Source organism: Osmia bicornis, chromosome 8 (assembly GCF_907164935.1).
Source record: "Osmia bicornis bicornis chromosome 8, iOsmBic2.1, whole genome shotgun sequence".
Classification (NCBI taxonomy): domain Eukaryota; kingdom Metazoa; phylum Arthropoda; class Insecta; order Hymenoptera; family Megachilidae; genus Osmia; species Osmia bicornis.
This window is the reverse complement of record NC_060223.1, coordinates 10,884,469-10,904,804: the sequence shown is the minus strand read 5'-3', so window position 1 is coordinate 10,904,804 and position 20,336 is coordinate 10,884,469. Positions and strand designations below refer to the sequence as shown.

The following is a 20,336-nucleotide window of genomic DNA, read 5'->3' as shown; positions in this document are numbered from 1 at the left end:
AAATTAAGCTTTTTCCTTTCTGCTACTTCCTCCTCTTTGCGTTACAAGCGATAGCAGCTGGAAAATGCAACAGCTACGAGCTTTTGCTAGATTAGTTTCGAATACAGTAGCCTCCGAGTCTGGTAGACTCTTCGGATTGCCTTGAATATTTCACATTGCGCGACCCCAAAGGTGTAGGTGTAATGTCTACTATTTCAGACATTAATTTAAATAGTACTTGATGCTGACTTTAATACCGCTTTAGCACAGGCGTTGAATAAAATCTATTGTAGGTAGAATGATTCTCTGGGCTGTAGATTTTTCATTATCAATGATCAGCTTCAGCCTTTTGCCCAATTGTTCCTCTTTCATCGTTAATTAGATTTAATAAACGCGTTAACGAACGAGAGTACCGCATTCTGCACAATACTGAATACCGTCCAGCATTTCTACAGAGATACATAATCGCTTTAATCTTTCTAGCGCGTTAAGTATTCTGAATTACCCCCTCGTATTTCTCATTTCTCATTTCTCATTTCTCATTTCTCCGTGTTGAAACGCGAGGGTTCGGTTCGTTCCATCTAACAAGCGACTGCATTCTTCAATGTCGCGGGCGTGAATCGTTCAAGCGTTATAATATACAATTGGGTACAATGGAAAATTCTCGGTGTAGCTGTTCAAAGAACACTTTAATCTCGCTCGCTAGCAAATGTGTGTCAAACGTAATGCCTTTTTTCCTGAAGGAACCGCGTAACGAATTGAATGAGAAACGGATTACAGCTCGAGAACCGTCTGCGAACACCGCTACGATCATTTCATTTCATTTCATTTCATTTCATTTCATTTCATTTCATTTCAATATTTCATTAATTAACGCGATTGCACCGGTGCGCTGGAATGAAACGAGACAAAGGGGGCTACTGAAGTCGGTTTGTTCCTTTTAAAACAGTAGATTGCTGCATAAACTCGTAAAACATAATGTCTTTTAAGAAACTTTGTGTATGACGAGAGCGTAAATTTATCAACGAGTATAATGCAAGAATGTTTTTGTTCTCGCTGCTATTCTCAAACCTGTTCGAAGAGAAGAGTCGACCGTTTTTATTCTCTCAGCTATATTTCGCCTTTCTGAAACTTCTTCGGACATCTCCATTAAGAGCACTCTATAATCAATCAAGCGGAATCACGAAAGAATATTAAAGAATCCGGAGGAGGTTGTAACAGCGTCAGGAATGATAGTTAGATGGGGATGCAAATGAACGGCTGAGAACGAGCGACCGACCGACTGACCGACCGGCTGCAGAGGAGCGAATTAATCAGTTAGTTAGAAACTCGACCGACATTAAAACCCCATCACGTCCAGCTACCAAATTACTAGGACAACTAGTTACCTCTCTTTAATAACTCTCCTGATCGCGCGGTTTCAGTTAACGAGAGTATCAGACGCGTTCTAGAGATTGTAAAAAGCATTCCGCTTGCCACTTTCCACGGAATTTTATTCGTTATCTGACGTCGAGATCCCTTCATTACCTCCGTTACACGTATCTACCCTATGATTGACATTGACATCGACATCGACATCGTTATCGTTAACATTTTTACGACAAAATTCAGAATTACCTCATAATTATACTCGCCGAGTGTTCTTTCAAGCACAATAAATATCTAAAGCTTTTTAACAAGACAATACGACAATATGACCTGATATTATCGTCGAACCTTAATGCCAGTGAAGAGTAGCCGCGCTTTCAAGAACATAGCCACGGGAAAAAAGGAAATTATGAAATTCTAAACGGAGTCGAGGTACAAGGTGGTTTTTAGTGACGCAAAAGGCAGCGTCGCGACGGGGTTATTTACGCGAGAAGTCATTGCTTCTGTGTAAACAGAGTCGGGCTTTCAAAGCGAGAAGAATAGAAGGAAAAATGTTTGCAACGAATTCTCACAAAGTCTAGTTGAACAGACGTATTCTAATTCTATTCTTCTTATTATTAATTTCCTCAAAATCACGTATTTCTTTCTGTTTCTGTTTCTGTTTCTGTTTCTGTTTCTGTTTCTGTTTCTGTTTCTAAGAAAACGTTGTGACGATGAATTCGAATCGCGACAACATCTAATCCGACAAGATGAAGAATAAGTATAACAACCTTCTCCGGATGCTTTCCGGCTTATGTGGGAAACGAATCAAATGTAAAAAAAGTGTGGAGAAGAAAAATATACAGAGACAAAGGAGAAAACAGAGAAAATGGACGAGTAAGAATAATCCTGAGCCGGTATCGATTGCCAATTTAAATGATAATCCCGCGATAGGGAAGCGTTTTTGTTCGTAACGCCGCGCCATCTGTGCTCGATTCCGATGATAATGCTGGCTGGAAAGAAGGAGGCTTCCTTACAATTTGCCCTTTCTCTAAACGAAACCGACAGGAGTTGTAAACTTTGAATACAGAAACTGTTTACCATGAAGATAACTTGAAAGAAATCGATTCTCATTTCTTCTTCTATCATTTGTCAGGAATTAAAGATCCATGGACGCCATTAACACCATTAACGCCATTAACGTTATCTTGGATAAAGGCAACGATAAGAAGAAATTGTATAAAAGCAATGTCACGAAGGAGTGATTGTTGTTTCAGCTATTTTCCTCACCATCCATTTCTGACCCTGTCGAACAGCTGGTTTCCCAATTAACCGTGAACGTGAAAGGCGAGCTTTAGATGTCCACTGTGCATAGTGCATACACGTAATACATACCATACATACACGACAAAGGCTGTTGTTTCACGCTTCTATGAACACGATAGTCAGCTTCAAATCTGAGTTTGAGTGGATCAACTGACAAGATTGGTGGCATTTGAACTGGTTACACAAGCTTGCCGCGGAATTTCTTGCCCTCCCTTCCCTCCTCCAACCCCTATAATTCCTTTATCGATACCAGCCACGTTCCATTACGTTTCTTCCTCAAACATTAATTTCGTGGTTCGACCGACTATCTTCTTGTTTCCTTTTGGGTTTTGCCGCAGTCTTTCTTCCCTTCAATCGTCTATCATGTAAATTTGTTTTTTAGTTAATTTCGTGACTATTTTCAGAATTTCGGAAAATGAAGTAAATTAAAGGAACGCGGTAAATTTCGACATTTCGAAATTTCGAAAGGAGAAATCGATACAGGTTGCAGCGTGGTTTTGTGTGAATTAATTGAGGAGCCACCGCGAAACGTTTGAATATTTATAATTAGGGAATAAATCATTATCATTTAGATACCGGTATTTCATATTTATAATGAATACCAATGGGTAATTTGCGATTGTAATTACCGTTGACCAACATCGTGTTTACTCTTTATGCTTGCTAAATATATTATCTCGTTTCTTCCGTTACTTTCGCGTTGCTGGTGTAAAGAAATCGAATCGTTCAGCTTCCAAATGATAATTTGCAAAAAATTCTCGCGTGAATGCACACCGGCTCGCAAAGGGATCGGGAAATAAACGAGGCAAGATTTCAAGTTTATTATTAACACGGAAGCGATATCGTGAAAAATTCGCGTTTTACGCTCGAAAAATTTTCATTGAAAGAAACACGCGATAACGGGGGGTTAAAATTTCTCTCATCTTGTCACGAAGGTTCAAATGAAATTCGTCGGTACAATGACCGTTGACAATTACCGGTTGCAGTTATATCTAAATTACGTAGAGGAGGAAAGAATAAAACTGCGAACAAGCTTCAAAGTGATCTGCCGCAAATGCCATTTTAACTTCCTATGTTTCAAAATCGACGTTATAGAAGAATTTCGATAGATCACGATTGAAAAGTTTCCTCTTTACGCGATGCGATTCACGAGTTTCACTTGGATTTCCTTTTGCTAACGTATTATTGATGGTGCAACGAAGCGAATAAATTCATCGCGGGGACACGAGATATTCCGAGTTTTAACTAACAGTTCCATAACAGTTTGTCACGCCGTCAAAACTTCAATAATTAATGACATTTAAAAACATTCTTTTGCCGTAACTTTGAGTCCGCGGCGCGGTGCGGCGCGGCGAGGCGCGGTGCGGTGCGGCGGCGCGGTGCAGCGCTTCGGATCCGTCCAACTCGTCAACGAAATCGATAAAGCACCTTTCTGAATTATTTGAAACTCGTAACGGACGTTTTCAAACACGTTCTCTAGGAACAATTCCATCAGAATCCACTTTGCTTTCGCACGATCTTATTTGCTCTGACAATTCTCTGAATATCTACTGATTAATAGTATTGCTCCACAAATACCGGCTGACGAAAGTTTCGACCAAGAAAATAATTACATCGACGATCAATTAATTCTCCTCTGTGTAAGTTTCCACGAACCGATTGAACTTTTCGTTTCAATTTTATGTAAGCTTAATATAACGAGAGATCCGATAATGATCAAGTTCCTTCGAGATGGACTCGACTAAAAGTTTTATCGTCAAAGTGGAAAAGAAGGCGATCCGTACCGATCAATACGTTCGCGTACTAGTTAAAAGAATTACCTGACGTTGTTGTTTGCAAAACTACAAGAAATAGACAAAATAGTGAAGGAAAATCTTTTTGAAAGACGAGAAAGAAGCAGAGAGACTCCATTAGATTTTATTCGATCTCGCGTCTCTCGAATTCTTTCTCTGGGATTGGCTCAACGTTTTTATCAGTGATGCATCTTCCTCCGATCGAACAGCTCCGAACGGCTCTGAACGTTCAAGTGATTTGTGTTTCTAATCCGCGAACGGGTCGATAGAGTAACGGGGAGCCGGCAAAAAATTTCACCAATTGGATTGCGTTGTCAAGTTTTTTTCCCTTTCAACTATCAGAAGATCCAGTCCATACTCCTCCATCGAGAGTTCTAATTACATATTCGCTAACGAACGACACCCATTTTCAGCACATCGTCGAGGAAGAAACGAGAAAACGTGCAGATGACAGTCTATCATCTGGTGAATTTTAGTTTTCCTATGTAGGTAACTCGGTATCTGAAGTACGCGATCGAAAAAATTACAATGTTTTCGACGAATAGGTTGTTATAAAGTCGGTATTTTAGCTAGAAAAGTCGGAAAAATAGAGGAAAACTAGAGAAAGTATGTCAGGAAAGTGTGTCAATGTTGAAAGTGTAATGAACTGAAGGAACGAGAACTGCTCGGAATATTTCTGTTCCCTAGCCTCGTTTAATAAAGCCCGATCACGCGACGTAATTATTTCCTGTCGACAGAAAGGGGACGAGAAACCATTGGAACTCGTCAACTAGAAACTCAACTTTGGCTGATCGAAATGGCTAGGACATTACATTTTGAGAAGATAACACGAAAATTGCCTGTAATCATTTATTTATTTATTTATTTATTTATTTATTTATTTATTTATTTATTTATTGATAGGGTTTAATTTTTCATATTTGAAGGCTAAACTTATTTATTTTCAATAATTATTTTAATTGCAATAGATTTTAGAGCGAACTGGAATAAGGAATTAATTCATGTGTGAATTTTTACTACTTTTACACGTACCCTTTAATAAATGACTCAGGTGTTAAATTTGGCACGATAATCGCTTCGAAAACGGTGAAATTACCGAATATTCTGGTCGAACTTAATGGATAATTTAATGGAAGTACATCTAAATTTAGGAGAAATAGAGATGACTAGTGGGACGAATCAAGCACTAATCGATGAGATGACTTTGAATTTTTTAGTTGTTGCACCACGTATTAAATATAATTTCAACCTGTATTTATATCTTAATTTTTAAAGGGGGCCACGATTCACTCAAAGGGTTAATCGTTTACAGAATGGACTATCTTTTGGTACAAGGAAAGTTTTCTGCAAAATTTAAAGACCAAGTTCAGAATATGTAAATTGAAAAGATTAGATAGAAGGTACAGAATATAGATAACCGAAGATTCAACTAGAAGAGCTTTACTTTTTACTGACTTTTAGTAACACTCATAAGAAATCTTTCCAACATCGTTCTGGTTGAAGGAGAAATAAAGCTTCCATTAGGATGAAACGAAAAGGTGAAAATTCAAGTTAAAGTTGTCTCACAAGAGTTGCATTTGTAAAAAAAAAAAAAAAAGGAAAGAAAAGAATGAAATGCATCGAGACCACGAACATCAAAACTCAGAAAATGGAAACAACCAAAGGAAAACCGCGACAACGAGTTACATGGCTAGAATCGACAGGAACGATTCTTAATCAAACACCGGAAATGGACCAGCGAATTTCGTTACACTTCGTATTTTCCCCGACAGAACGACAGAACGACAGAACGACAGAACGACAGAACGACAGAACGACAGTCTCGAGTTTCTATAGAAAAATCTACAAATCGAATACCGTTCGCCATCTCTTTCTACATTTATTCACGGGCCGATATTTACTCAAAAATTTCCAAGTCGAACACCATTGAAACTTTCGTCATTCACAGTAGCTGTCTGGCAGTAGAAGAAATTCTATCAATAATTTCAGAGAAATCTGCAAATCAAACGGGATCAAAGCTTTTGCTATTTACAACAGCCGTTTTTTAACGAAAGAAATCCTTAAGCAATAATTTTGATTGATACTTCCTCGAATAGGAGCACTTTACCTCCAGTGATGTTCGTTAGAAGCAAACGCGAGTACATTCGTTGATTAATCACAAACACCAATCACTTGGTACATCCCCGAAGAAAATTCACTCGTAGGTAAATTGTATATATGCTATAGGTATAGGTATCAATTATAAACGGTCACATGTGCATAGGTGTATGTATGTACAGACGATTGGAACAAAAGCGGAAGTGTACATAAGATATACAATAAACGGGTAAATGTAGGATGAGACGAGTGCACGTGGTGCCACGACGTGCGCCCACGCTAGACTGGCGCTTACTCGGTCGGCTGTCTGACTCGTTGCTGACTCTCCCTACTGCCTGGTTGGCCGGTCGGTCGGTCGGTCGGCTTGGATGGCGCGGCCGCGGCGGGGTAGATGGCTGACTGCATGGCAGAAACGCTTGCTGGAGCAACCCTTTCCCTTGTTGCTAGACCATATCTCTCTTTCTCTCCGTTCGACACCCCTTCTGTGTTCACCCTTCGACCTACGCGACGGACGTACGGACGGAACATTGTGTTGCAATGACGCATTTCGAGTTTGTTGGAAAAACTTTTTTCGTTCAATTCTAACGGCAAGATTGACCACATTGATTTCATGTTTCCTTTTTTTCCTTTATAAAAGATGTGTTATTTTATTTTAAATAGACGGCTTTACCGTTTTCTTCTTCTTTCGGTGATTAACTTTGGTTATATTTATCGAACGTATCGAATGTACCTATATAAACCGTACACATAGGTACATAGGTACATATACATAATCGTTTCTACAAACGATCTTCGATTTTGCCACTGTTTTTCACCAGGAGCGTTTCAAATCCATTTCGTTGAAAGGTGGATAGGAACAAGTATCGAGACCGTGTATCGTTCTGATCATTATCCAAGAACACGAAGGATTTGTCGAGAACTTTGTGCGCGATCGAATTGACTTAATGACACTTTGATCTCGTGGCAGGTCTGGAATTTAGTTTCACGGAATTTCTGCGATGTTGTGGCGATGTTGAGAGGCAGCTTCTATTACCGTAAGTACGTCTCGGATTTAGATACGTCGTTGAAGCTTGCTCTATGACGTTTATAGTCGACCCCTAAGTAGCATGCAGATTATTAGATACGGGTTTAATTAAACTTTCATGAAATATCTTGATATGAACCGAAATAATTTTCTCTCCCTTAAACATTTTCATTGAATTTGTGCATTTGTGCATTTGTGCATTTGTGCATTTGTGCATTTGTGCATTTGTGCATTTGTGATACAGACATTTTTCTTCTCGCCAGTTATTTCAAATTGTATTCTCTCAGGCGAATTAACCAGAATTCCGGGTAAAGTAGAAACAGAGGAACGGAAGAGGAAGTCGTACAATAGAAACTAGTCCGTCTCGTGCATAGGCTTCGTTCAACTCGCGATTCCTGTTACTTTGAAGTCTCCAGCGGAAGGATATTCCTCTCTGTACGTCGCATTGCTCAGTCTCCTTTGTTATTCCAGACCTCCTTAACGCTTTTCCACCGTGTCTGTGGAACGTAGCTGAGCCTGAACGTAACTTTTCACTCGATATACGATCCTCTGATGGGACTAGAGCTGCTTGCAACACGACGACGAATCGTATCGATCTGCCAGCCGCTAACTGTTGCTGCTGCATCGCGTTTCGTTTCGCTCGACACTCGTATCGGTCGATCGGCTCACTTTAACTGGTGATAACGTGAAATTAGACGAAATCACAGTTAACCAAGTCCCCGAAACAAGCATCAATGTACTTATTTACATCGGTAACTACTAAAACAAGGAAAAAACGGTATCATCTATAGGTATACATACCAATGGAATATTTCCATCTGCTCGAGCACCAGAGGCGTGTTTCTACTCGAGCTTATAAAATTCTGCCAAGTTATTGACGCTCGAACGCTCGAACGTTCGAACGCTCGAACGCTCGAACGCCCCGATTGCCGGATTCCCGGCATTAAACGGGAATTTCTCGTCGATAAAACGTCCCGTAACAGCATTTTTACACGGTAATCTCGCCGCGGGTCGATCGAAATCAGAACGAAACCCATTCGTCGACGGAGATGCGACAGGGGTAATATGAACGGCCCGTCAAAACACGAACGCCTCGTTTATTATTATCAACGAAAGGGATCGTGAGACACATTCAGTGTGCAATTATGATACATCGAACGTATCGATTTGTCGCTCTTACTCTTTTATCATGCGAAATTTCCTGCTCGAACGATTAACACGTCTTATTAAGCTTAAAAAATAGAGAAAAGGAGGTGCAGCAGTTTTTCAAGTACCGTAACCGGGATGATAAATCGTAGCAATTTGCAAGTGGACGCGTTTGTATGATCACGATTTGACGCCTTGATCTCGACCAGCTCGATGACCGCCGCCGTGCCGCCGTGCCGCGTGACAAATGACCATGACAACCATGCTAGCACGCAGCTAGACACAATTAATGGAGATCCTTGGGGATCGAAAACATATCGTTTACGAATACGAGAATACATGTTCGACGACGTGATTTACCTCGACGCGATGGAATTCGAGGAAAGGAGGAGGATTCCAGCGTCTGCTTACTCGAGGTCCTTCTAACATTTCGAATCAAGTATAGTGCAGCGAGAAATACCGCGGATTAAACCGGACTGTTTGCTTTGATTTAGGTACAACAAGCTTTACTGCTGTTCATTCCCTTAGCATATTCACGTTTATTCAAAGATATTTTCCAATTCCAAATCGTATCGAATTCTCATGCTGGTTCTTCCAATTTTTCTCCAACTATACCTACTGCCGTATACAATTGGTACGTTTATCAAACGACGAATCAGTCAAACGTTCGGCGAATTAATTAGGAGCGATACATTTGGCGCGTATGTGCAGAAGCATAGTATTTAGTAACCGACAGCACGCAAAACAGAAAGGAACGTTCTCGTCGGAGGCGTTCGTTTGCAACGGTGCGGTATCGAGCTTGCGTTTCTTTGCTGGTTTTACAGGTTCAAAGCCTGCTGCGACTCTGAAAAGGCACCGTGAAATAAAAACAAGCTGAAAGCGGTAAATACGGCCGCATCGGGATCATTATCAAACAGCTACTCTCGTCTTGCTATTCACCGGCTTGTGAATGCCCTCTTGCACCACCTCCTGATAATCCTACGGCTTATATCGGTTACCCTACCGGCGCGGGCGCGCCGCGGCGACTTGGTTGTTTCTTAAGGCATCAAACAACCGGGTTAAGAAGGATTTGTGTTACCGAGAATAGCTAGAGGGAAGGGGAAAATTTTTCCTTGATTAGCACCACTCGGTTAACGTATTCAAGACCAATCAGTAAAATAGTACGATTTTTTTCAACTCGAAATACCTACATATACCATTTCTTGTCATTTTGACGAGTTACCTATTTGTCGAACGCCTATATAAAATAAATTTCTAAGTCACCGTGATCAATGTCTGCTGTTGCCAGAGCAAATCGAATGGAAATGTATACACGGCAGTCTACCCTATCAGTGAATGAAAAATAATCAATTTGGCACCGTTACCGCGCGCAGAAAATTGACACATCCTACGGCGTAATCAATATTTGACGATTATTGGATATGAAACAGTGCTTGCTACTGTTTATCCGTCTACCGCGAACAATAAATATTTGCCGTGTTGTTATTTCATCGATATTGTCCGCTTTATTCTCTCGTTCTCGATTCACCAACGATTCATCTATGTATACATCTGTTCTACTCTCGATTTCTGCATTGAAAAACGTCGATCGAGGATTAATCAAACACTAGGCGAGGACACTATCTTGCGAGGATACAATGATTTACTTACTCGTTGCCATCTAACGTCTAACAGATCGTTGAATATCCTTGTTTGGTAATTAACACAGACAACAATTGTATTCTTTTTAAGTGGGATGCAAACATTAGATGTTTGATCACGAAACGCCCTGAAACTCGAACGCTAATCCTTTACAAACAACTGAATCATTTACCTTCTCTCCTCCCCTCTCTTTAAGGCGCTGCGCTGATTTAACACTTGTTAGAGACTATTTTGGTGTGCAAAGCAACATATCTACGAAGCTTCTAGTATGTAGTTGAAAATTAAATAGCATTGGAATAAACAAGATTTCTTCAAATATAAATTCTATAACACAGTTTAAAAGAATAAGAAAAGATGTTACGTCTCGGACGTAATTTGAAAATTTCGCTCCAAGAAACTTGCTTCAGACTTTCTTCGTTCCTTCTTTAAACACTCTGACCGTTCTAATTCTCCTGCTATTTTATACGATTTTTATTCCTGGGTGAATTTTTAAATTCTTTTTTACCGCGTTAAACTTATTAAATTTCAAGAAGGATGGATATTCTCATTTTACGGTAGAGTTTAATTTTAGTGGAACGAGTATTGGGAAACATGGATTTCGTCTCGCAAAATTTTACAGCAACGCCAGCGATACGGCAAATAACTGCATCGAAAACACTTGGGAAATTTAGCTAACGGCGGATTTCACGGCGAGATCTGCTGCTTTAAGATTCCTGTTTAATTTAGCATGCTTTCAGCGAACGCAAAACGGAAGTTTTCCAGTGAAATTCCCTACTCGACGTAAGACAAACTCGACTAGACGATTTCGCACAGAAATAATCAAGAAACAACATTGAATTCGTTCTGGTATTAAAGTTTTTATGGTCGTAGGGAATGTCATGGAAATTTTTCGTTTAAATCACCGTTAGCGGAGTGACGCGCAAACTGTGAAAATATAAAAAGCTTGCATAAAAAAATATATATACATTGTATATGTATATATGTAGATGGTTACCGTGAACCTGCAATAAACAAATAAATGTCGTCGATGTTTGTTTGAAAAAGGTATTAACTCTGTTATGTGAAAAAAGAAAAAAAAATGTAGAGGAATATTTAAACAACAAGAGCGAGCATACAAAAGAGAAATAAATAAATAAATAAATAAAACTGATACGAAATATCTCAGGGATATTCTAAATTCAGCGTGATCTTGAAACTCGGAAATGGATGGTTATTTTTTGGTCGATGTAGCTTTTCTATTTACGCGCCGTTCACCGTATGCGTATCGTTCGATGTATCGAACGCAGCGGCGCGGAAAATTTCATTTGCATAACGCCTCGAAATGAACAAATTCTGGGGAAAACATTTCAAATATTACAATTTTTCAGCGCGATCGTTGCGATCGCGCAAAAACAATATCGTACACGTATTTTCTCAACCGTGTGCTTTTAATGTCATTAAATTCAATTGAATCGTTCGATGCGTAACATGCTTTTATCATGAATTGTCAGTTTTTGCAGACATAATTGTCATACTTTGACATTTGAAATTAAATTGAAATTGAAATTGCAATTGCAATAATTTTTCTACGTTTACTCGACAGATGGGTACTAGGTCGAAAGAGAGACGAGCTGAAAATTCACTTGGAATTTGAATTGGAACCGCGCAAGAAATTATGCGGTTTAAGCCGGTATCTTGGAAAATCTTGAAATATCTTATCTCAGCCTGCGAAGGAACTGTAAAACCTAATCTCCTGAAACCAAATTCAATTAGGTATTCGAGACTTAAATTCTTGATCCAAGCTATTCGAAAATTCAAAGTTTAATTCGATTGCGTCGATGATAAAACCTGAAGGAACGCTTTCGTCGATAACTTACAATTAGTCTTGTCTAAATACAAAAATTTCAATGCGTTGATGAACAGTTCCTTAGAGTGTTCAAGGATTAGGCGGTTCGTATGCACGCGATTGTTAGCAATCTAACGCTTGTTCGGTAGCCAGATCATATATAATGCGTTCCACGGCACGGGTACATATACAGGGGGAGGCCCGGTAAACGACCGAAATCTGGACGCCGATAACATACGTACACATGCATGCACGACTGCGTACGCATTTGCATCTGGCATCCGATGCTGTCCTCTGCCTCTACCTCCCTCTCTAGGTTTCTCGTGGATATGCATGAGGGGCAGGGGTGAAATTTTGGTCAAACTTGAGTACAGAACGTCACGGACACGTGTACGCCACCCGTGAAATTGCAGCTGTGTTTCTACACCAACCGAATCGGCAACGTCTCGGCTCATTTTCTTGAATTTTCTAAACTGATCGATCTTTCAACAATTCGTGCATGCAATTGCATTACCAGAAGGGAAACAATCGACGAGCCGATTATGTTCGTATAACCGGCAATTAGGTGTTTCGTGCGGGTTTCCAGCAACTCGAATACAGTACTTATTTAAAATAATCTAAGCTCTCCTCGATAAGCCCTACAACGGATATTTTCCAGGTATAAAAAGGAACGTTTCTCCTCGATGTATTTAAATAAACGTCGATCAACCCAACCCGCTTGTTCGTTCTTCGTGGAAAATTTCTACTCGAATGTTAAATGTTTTAACGAGGTAAAATTATATTAGAAAGCTTAAAATGTATTCTATATTTCGCTTCGAAATATTTGAATTTTTGATGATTTTAATTCGATTGAAAACTTCTAATTTCTAATCTAAACCTTCGAATCCACGAAACGTAAAGTACAGGTACCCGAAAGTATGGCCTGAAATTTCACGCGACCATAGTTCAGTGGGGTACAGCAGGTTCAATAAAATACGAAGATTGTAAAAGCAGAAGGGACGTCGAACAGAGTTTGGACAGGATATTCGTACGCGATATCGTATTCTTTTTCATCGGCGCGATTCGGTTAGCTGGCCATCGCATCGCATCGGCACGGAAGTTCGGTTGACTCGTTTACGGGCCAGCGAAAGTTTTCGCTCGCGTTTGCAAAAGTATCCACGGAACGAATGGAAAAGCTGCTTCCTGACGGGATTTCATTTTTCACCGTGTTCTCGCGGTCAGGGTAAATTCGTGATCGGCATCCTGAACAAGTTCCAGGATTCTTATCGAAATTCTCAGACGTTGTTTCTCTTATTTTTTTCTTTTTTTTTTTTTTTTCTTTACCTACCTTCGCTTGCCTCACGAAGATTTAAACAGTTCCTCTTGGGAAAATAACCCAGTGTTTTCCAGCTTCCTTCGCTGAGATACGTAGTCTTGCATCTTAATCTATTCACTAACAATAAGTTTACTTTGCAAACATTCAGATGTTATGGGATAGAATAAATAATTATTGCAAAATAGGTTTTAATGTTGTCCGAAATAGGTACATAGTTATATTATGCAATTGTTACAACGAAAATGAAAAGATGTTATAGAAGATGTCTACTTTGAGATGTTTATCCTCTATTTGAAATCAAGCAAGAGAGAAGCAACGTTTTAACAGGAAGAGTATCGTATTGTTTTTTTTTTTTCTTTTTTTTTTTTTTTTTTTTTATCCGTTGCCGTATTGTCAGAGATCCTCGTCACGTTCATTTGTGCTTTCATATGTGTGCTAGTCATTTTCGATGTTCCAAGATCGCTAGCTCGCTGTTGGCCCTCGAGCAACATCGTTTAGGCGAATGCGCTGGGAAGGTCCCATTGCGGCAGAACTTCCATTACTTGATATCACCAGACGAACTGTGTCAAATGAAAGTACAATGAGACCCGCTACACACGAGCCTATTGCTCGCGAAAAAGAGACTGTTCGCAAATAACGACTGCTCTACATCAAGTCATACTTTACCGCTTTTATCTGAAACTAGGTTCCTAAATGTAACACAGCGGTTGGCAAGTTGTTACTCGGTCCAGTTGATCGAAGCTTGTTCAGCGCATATGAGAATCTTGGATAGTATGTTTGATGAAAAATCATCATGGTATGCTTTCGATGACCTGGATTAGATTTTCGCTGGTTCTGCTGATTCAGGTTGAACGGTGTTGGAACAAGTTGGAACAGCAAGGAAAGGAGTTAGGATACTCTAATCGAACTTGTCGATTTATCGACGCGTGTCAGGCGTTGTAATCTTTGCAGAACGTTCCCATCATAATTGAGGAGGTCTCGAGTGAAAGTTTGAATGAAAAGAAAAATGAAATGTCGCTCAGCTATCGGTGTCGGTGTCGGTGTCGGTGTTGGAAATAAAAAGGCAAACGAATCCGTTCGTCTGATTGTACGTGGCTGTACGTGGTATGTAGCATTTTCCTAGCTCTCATCGTCAGCGTCGCGTTTGCTAGCTCGCTGTCGTCGACGCGGTGAGATACGAAATTTTACGAGGGAACGTACCCGCTCACCGGTCCCGTTGCGGAAGGGGTTGCATTACCGGATGTCGTGGCACGACTCACGCGCGATAAGGATATTCCCACACTCACATCCACACGTTCCGCGCGTGTTTGCTTTGCTACGTACGAGCTTTGATACTCAACGCGAGTACTCTGACTACCGTACATTCTGAATGGAAGATGAATGCGGCGCCCCCACCGACCGGATGCGAAATTCCGAGATGAGAATTACATCCGAGCCACCGATATCAACCTATCTCTCTTTATATTAGTCTACTTTTCTATTTTATTCGTATCCTTGACAAATTGTCAACAAATTGTTTTATTGCCCAGCAACTTTAGTAGCTGAATTGTAAAGATTAAACATCCTTTGACGACTAATTAAATCTTCGATGTCATCTTCCTCGCTTATTTAATTAAGATATAAACGGCTCGCTACGCCTATATTTGTCCTAGCGGAAAGGATAATTAGTATTCGACTAAATCTTTAGTCTACATTGAAAACAATTCATCGGCGAAGGAAGATTGTGAAAATAATTGTCTTACGTCGAGGCTTTTGTAAAGAAGAACGTTGATGAACAACGAAGGATAGATACAAAAGGAATCTGAAAAGAAAGGACTGTACGGTTCACGAAACGAAGCACGATTCCGGGAATATTTAAATTAAAGAGCGGCACATCGATAACAAGAGGAAAGGTTCCGGTTTGCTCCTACACTGATTAATTGCAATTACCTTGCCATTCGGAGAGGACGATCAAACTCAATTGAGAAACCTTTGACAATTAAGAAGATACTCTATGTACGATATACGGTGGACCGTGAAATTGTTCGTTGGTCGTTAATGTACGCGTTCTCTAATCGTACAAATGCAACGACGATCATGATAAAGTAATAATCGCTTCACTCTTTCTTCATTGAGAATTGAACTTTTCACTTCTTATAGAAACATCTTTCAGACTACTTTGGTAGTGAACATTTTATTGGACTGCCATGCCATGCCGTAGGCGTTACAATGAATTACGCGCTCGATTCGCCGTTACGATCGAGCATACTAGTGGTTGGCGTTTGATTTTATTGCTACTTATTTCCGGTTCGATCGAAACAGTCGTCTGAAATCGTAAAACGATCGAGATTATTCCCTTTTTCTCTATTTCCTTTTCTCATTGTGCGTAGGTTTACACCGCGTAGTAAATTATAGTTTTAATTTTTAAAAAGAAATCTGAAAAAGATGGGATACGTCGAATTAGGTATCCACCGATTAGAAATTCTCTCAATCTCCTTATATCTGAACAGGCATGTATATTAGGATGGCAACCAGCAGATCTGACTTTCAGATCTTGGCCGGTAAGGAGAGGGAACGGACGCGAAGGGGTTAATCGCCCCGCTATAAATTACTAGGCTTGATGCATTGCTGCGTGGTTGGTTGGTCTACTCTACTGAACCCCACGCTGCTCTTTGATATATGCATATATGCCTGTCCCTGTCCCTGTCCCTGTCCCTGTCCCTGTACGCGCGCGCGCGCACCAGCTAGCCTACCCTGCTCATCACGATGTAAGACGTCTAACTGTGTCTCTATTCTGATGCAAGGTGTCTTCGGTACAGGCTTGACACGAATCTATGTATACGCATCTACATGTGTAAGCGAAGCGGCAATTGCATTCCTAATGTATTTGTTGTACCGATGCTTGCTTTGTGTAACTGATTTCAACGGGTTTCAATTGCTAGGAATTTCGTGTCCTTGGAATATACATATGTACACCTATAGGGGGAGAATATTCTATTTACGTTAATATTTACCTTGTTTATTCAAAAGATATTCGCGTTGCATAGAAAATTTGAAATTTCACAGCTAACACTGCTAGAACCATAGAATTATTCTGAAAAGCCGATACGATCTTGCCAAGTGTTCCGCGATTGCATTCCAAGCATTATGTAGCTGACTCTAGGTGCGTGATGTACGAGGATCTACGATTGCTTTTACGCGAGGATCCGACAAACTGGATCCGTCTCCCTCGTCGGTTTCGGTGTATTACAGGAAGCAATTATGACTGTAGGTTCTTTCCGGTCATATATAACGACATTCGGCTCTAAGCGAAGAACGGTCTTTGTCTTTAATCCTTTGAACGCTACGGGCGTATCGGTAGGTACATACATAGTACCTAGCTTACTCTACTGCAATTCTTGTCACAATAGGAACAGAAATTCTCATTTCTTATTGTTATGTTACCTTATCTCTTTTCTTTCTCTACACTCTACACGATTACTTAATTTTCATTATTTTATTTCATATATCGTGTCATTCGTATTTTTCTTCTCTCGTATCTAGCCATCTAGAGTAACTGTATTAGCATCTTTCTCGCCTCTCCTTCTTTTCCATATTTTCCGACCAAATCTCTCGTGCTCTGCCTGTTTTCACATGCAATTATCTTAACGAGAAAAACTGCTAGAGGGCTTCGTATAATTTACTATTCGAGAAACATACCATCATGCTTTCGATCGTATCGCGACACCGATAAACTTCCAGAAAGTCTACGCGTTGAATTTTCCGCGGGATTAACGGCTTATTTCATCGCGAGCGAGCCAGGAAACCCTTAAAAACCGTTTACCGTTCGTGAAGATCGCATTTAGATAACTAATAGGAGCGAAGTAATTTTTACCCTGTGAAAATCTACGACGTCCTTAACGCGATATCTATGGCAGAAAAAGAAAGCAAAAAGCAAAAAGGAAAAAGGAAAACCGGATGGAGGGTTGTTCGCTCCTCGAGGACGTTACGTCGAAACGTTTGAAACGCGTGAATCACCGTATAATGAAGTTGAAGCTGTTTCACCGAGCGAATGAATTTCACCGAGTCGTTTGACCTGTCGCGTGACACTTGTCGCGAAAAACTCGACACCTTTTCCGTCTGTCCTTTGCTTCTATGTTGGTGAAAAACGCGCGTTTACCGGCGAAAGATGGATTTTACCATTGGGAAAGGTAAACTGTCAGGTAGGCAAAAAATTTTGAGGGAAATTTTGTTTGTCGAAAACAACTAGAAAATTATGATTCAAATGGTACGTCCATTCTGTTTGTAGGGTTTAGACAGTTCTTTGAAGCGAAAGTACACATTTGTAAAATGTAGATATCATACTGCATTACATTTATTACGCATTACGTGCATTACATTATAGGTATTGTTCCAATTCTAATTAACGTTATATTTGTCTATTTTTGTATCTACGTCAATAAAGGTTTTCACAAAGTGGTTCTTGACAGAAATTATAAATAAAACATAACATGTAGAGGTTTTCAGTAAATTGCGGTCTGGTCGTTGGTAAACGATGTAATTTTTGCGAATTAATGAAAACCGCAGAATTCGTAATTAATGAAATTTAACATGGTACGGACCTCACATGAGCGAGATATGTGGAATATTTAATACGATAATTTGTCGATTCTCTGATGCATAAAATGGGAAGATTTTATGGAAATCAGTGGCTTTTGGTATTCATACCACTTTTGATTAATTGCGTCGTTTTAATATCACATTTGTTACCAAACAGACGTTCAATACGTTCAGTACGTATAATAATGTAAGCAGTTTTTCCAGCGGGAATACTGAATTGCGTCTTAACCGACGAGAATCCGTATTTCTGTTAGGAATCCACGTTTCGGCCACGAACTAAAGATATATGTATTTCGTTTCAAAGCCAAGACTAAACAGCTCTGAAAACCTGCAATTTCACGTTTGCGCTGCTATTCACGAAAATGCCCTTTCGTCTCTTCATTTCGTATCGTCTCTTTTTTATACTTGGCGTCTCTCTACACTATTTACACGTTTTTTACGCTTTGTAAACACTCGCGATTCCGCGTGCAGACTGTCTGGACACGTCAGCTTCCAGCTTCCATTGTGCTCAGCTTCTATTCGGTCTAGAACCAGCATGCTGCTCGAAAATTTTCTACAAATTATTTGCCCGTGGCAGATACTCTACGTACTGCTGCGCTCTATGAAATTTAGCTGAATTATAATTTCATGTTTGCTACACCAAGAACTGTCTGCGAGCTTACAGAGAGCTCGGCCAGAGAATCAAAACTGACGTAATCATTTCAACATCGTTCAAAGATTAAACTGAAACGGAAAACTTTTATCCTAATTACAATACATTCAATGAAAATTTATTCCTTTTTAATGGAACTTGGTGAAAAGCTATCGACTTCATAAAGAAAGATAATTAGGAAGAATATTTCGGAGATAAGAAGTATCGAAACGGAATCGATACTTTTCCAACCTCGTCATCTCTTGGATCCCATTTTCGGTGGCCAGGAACTTTACGATTCGGATCGTACGCGTCGGACTTGTATAACTTTTGAAGCGCTCGTGTATGGATGTACTACATACATATATCGTTCGAACACAATCACCTATGGTTCGCGTGTGCACGTGTCTGAAAGGGCCACCCACACCTACGTAACCGTACAGGCACGAATTTCCATCTGGACGATTCAATTTCTCCACGTCGCGCGTCGCGTCGTCTACCATTGATCTATTATATGTATATAGGTACATATGTATATAGATGAAAAAAAAGTATTCTAGGACTGTGTCTCGCGACTGATCCGCAACTACACGCGTTCGCGAATATTTTTGTCGAATGATAAGTCTGATATGAACGATCCCGTTACTAGAGTATAACGTGAAATTTTACTCGATTTTGTCCATTTTATTGAAAACTACCATGTTACAGGACTTTTACGACAGGTTTGTAATCCTGAAACAAAATGGTACTCATTGTTAAAAAAGAAGTTATCATTTTATAGGATATTTGATATTGAAACAGAGTTATAAGAGAAATGGTGAAAGCATTGACGAAACGGTGTAACAGTGGTTACGAATTATGTATACCGTTTCAGTTGACGCGTATTGCGTCGATATCGATCATGCACCCACGTCAAATTACGTCGTTACGTCGATTGCCAGTCGAGACGCTATTAATTAAATCCGGACGCCCTTTAACCATGACCACCGGCAGATTTATGGCCAACCTCCACCACTTACACCACGTACAGTGGATATACATATTTACAAAGAAATTTTCTTCGCTTACCCGAAAAGGTTGCTCGGAATATTCTGACACACTATTGTCTTCGAATCTGTAACAAAAGTAAAATTTCATTATTAGATTTAAATAAGGCGATAAAAAGGAGAAGGAAAATAGAGTTCTCTCTGGTTTGAAATTCCTCTTCCCGTTAAACGTTCATTGATATTAGCTAATCATCTATTAGCTAGCAAGGTGAAAGCTAGGACGTTCAACTCTGTTCCCGAGAGAATTCCAATCAAGTCGTTCTTCTGTGACAGAGAAACGTAACGAAGCTAAGAATACTTTACAGACGAATTACACGGTAACTCTGATACCCCTTGAAGAGATTGCTACCGTTGCGTCGCGTCGCGTCGCGTCGCGTCGTTTCCTTGTTTAGACCATTTCAGCTTGCCAATTCGCAGTTTAAACGTTTCAACTCTCCTCGCTGAGCGATACTGTACGAAACACGCGGCAGGATTTGCAGTTGCGCGTTGATATTTTCGAAACTTTGTTCCCACGAGTATTTTGAACACGAAATTAAATCGTCGGAGAGCTTCCAGATTTCCCGTGAAACGTCGATCAGCGACAGCGAA

The 20,336-nt window shown here is 40.0% G+C and overlaps 2 protein-coding genes across 13 annotated transcripts in view; one reads left to right on the top strand and one right to left on the bottom strand.

Moving 5' to 3' along the window:
- The window catches only part of LOC114876441, a 165,176-nt gene that overhangs the window by 73,902 nt on the left and 70,938 nt on the right, over positions 1–20,336 (top strand). The gene's annotated exons all lie outside the window — the stretch shown is intronic.
- LOC114876428 (protein artichoke-like) overlaps positions 1–20,336 on the bottom strand; it is a 104,116-nt gene that overhangs the window by 48,542 nt on the left and 35,238 nt on the right. For 2 of the 4 annotated variants that reach the window (XM_046286774.1, XM_046286775.1), the window contains one exon: positions 19,771–19,816. The gene's annotated coding sequence lies outside the window, so the exon portion shown is untranslated. Of the gene's footprint in view, positions 1–6,552; positions 6,810–19,770; positions 19,817–20,336 lie in introns of those variants that run through there. The other 2 variants (XM_029187903.2, XM_029187908.2) reach the window with 1 other exon arrangement.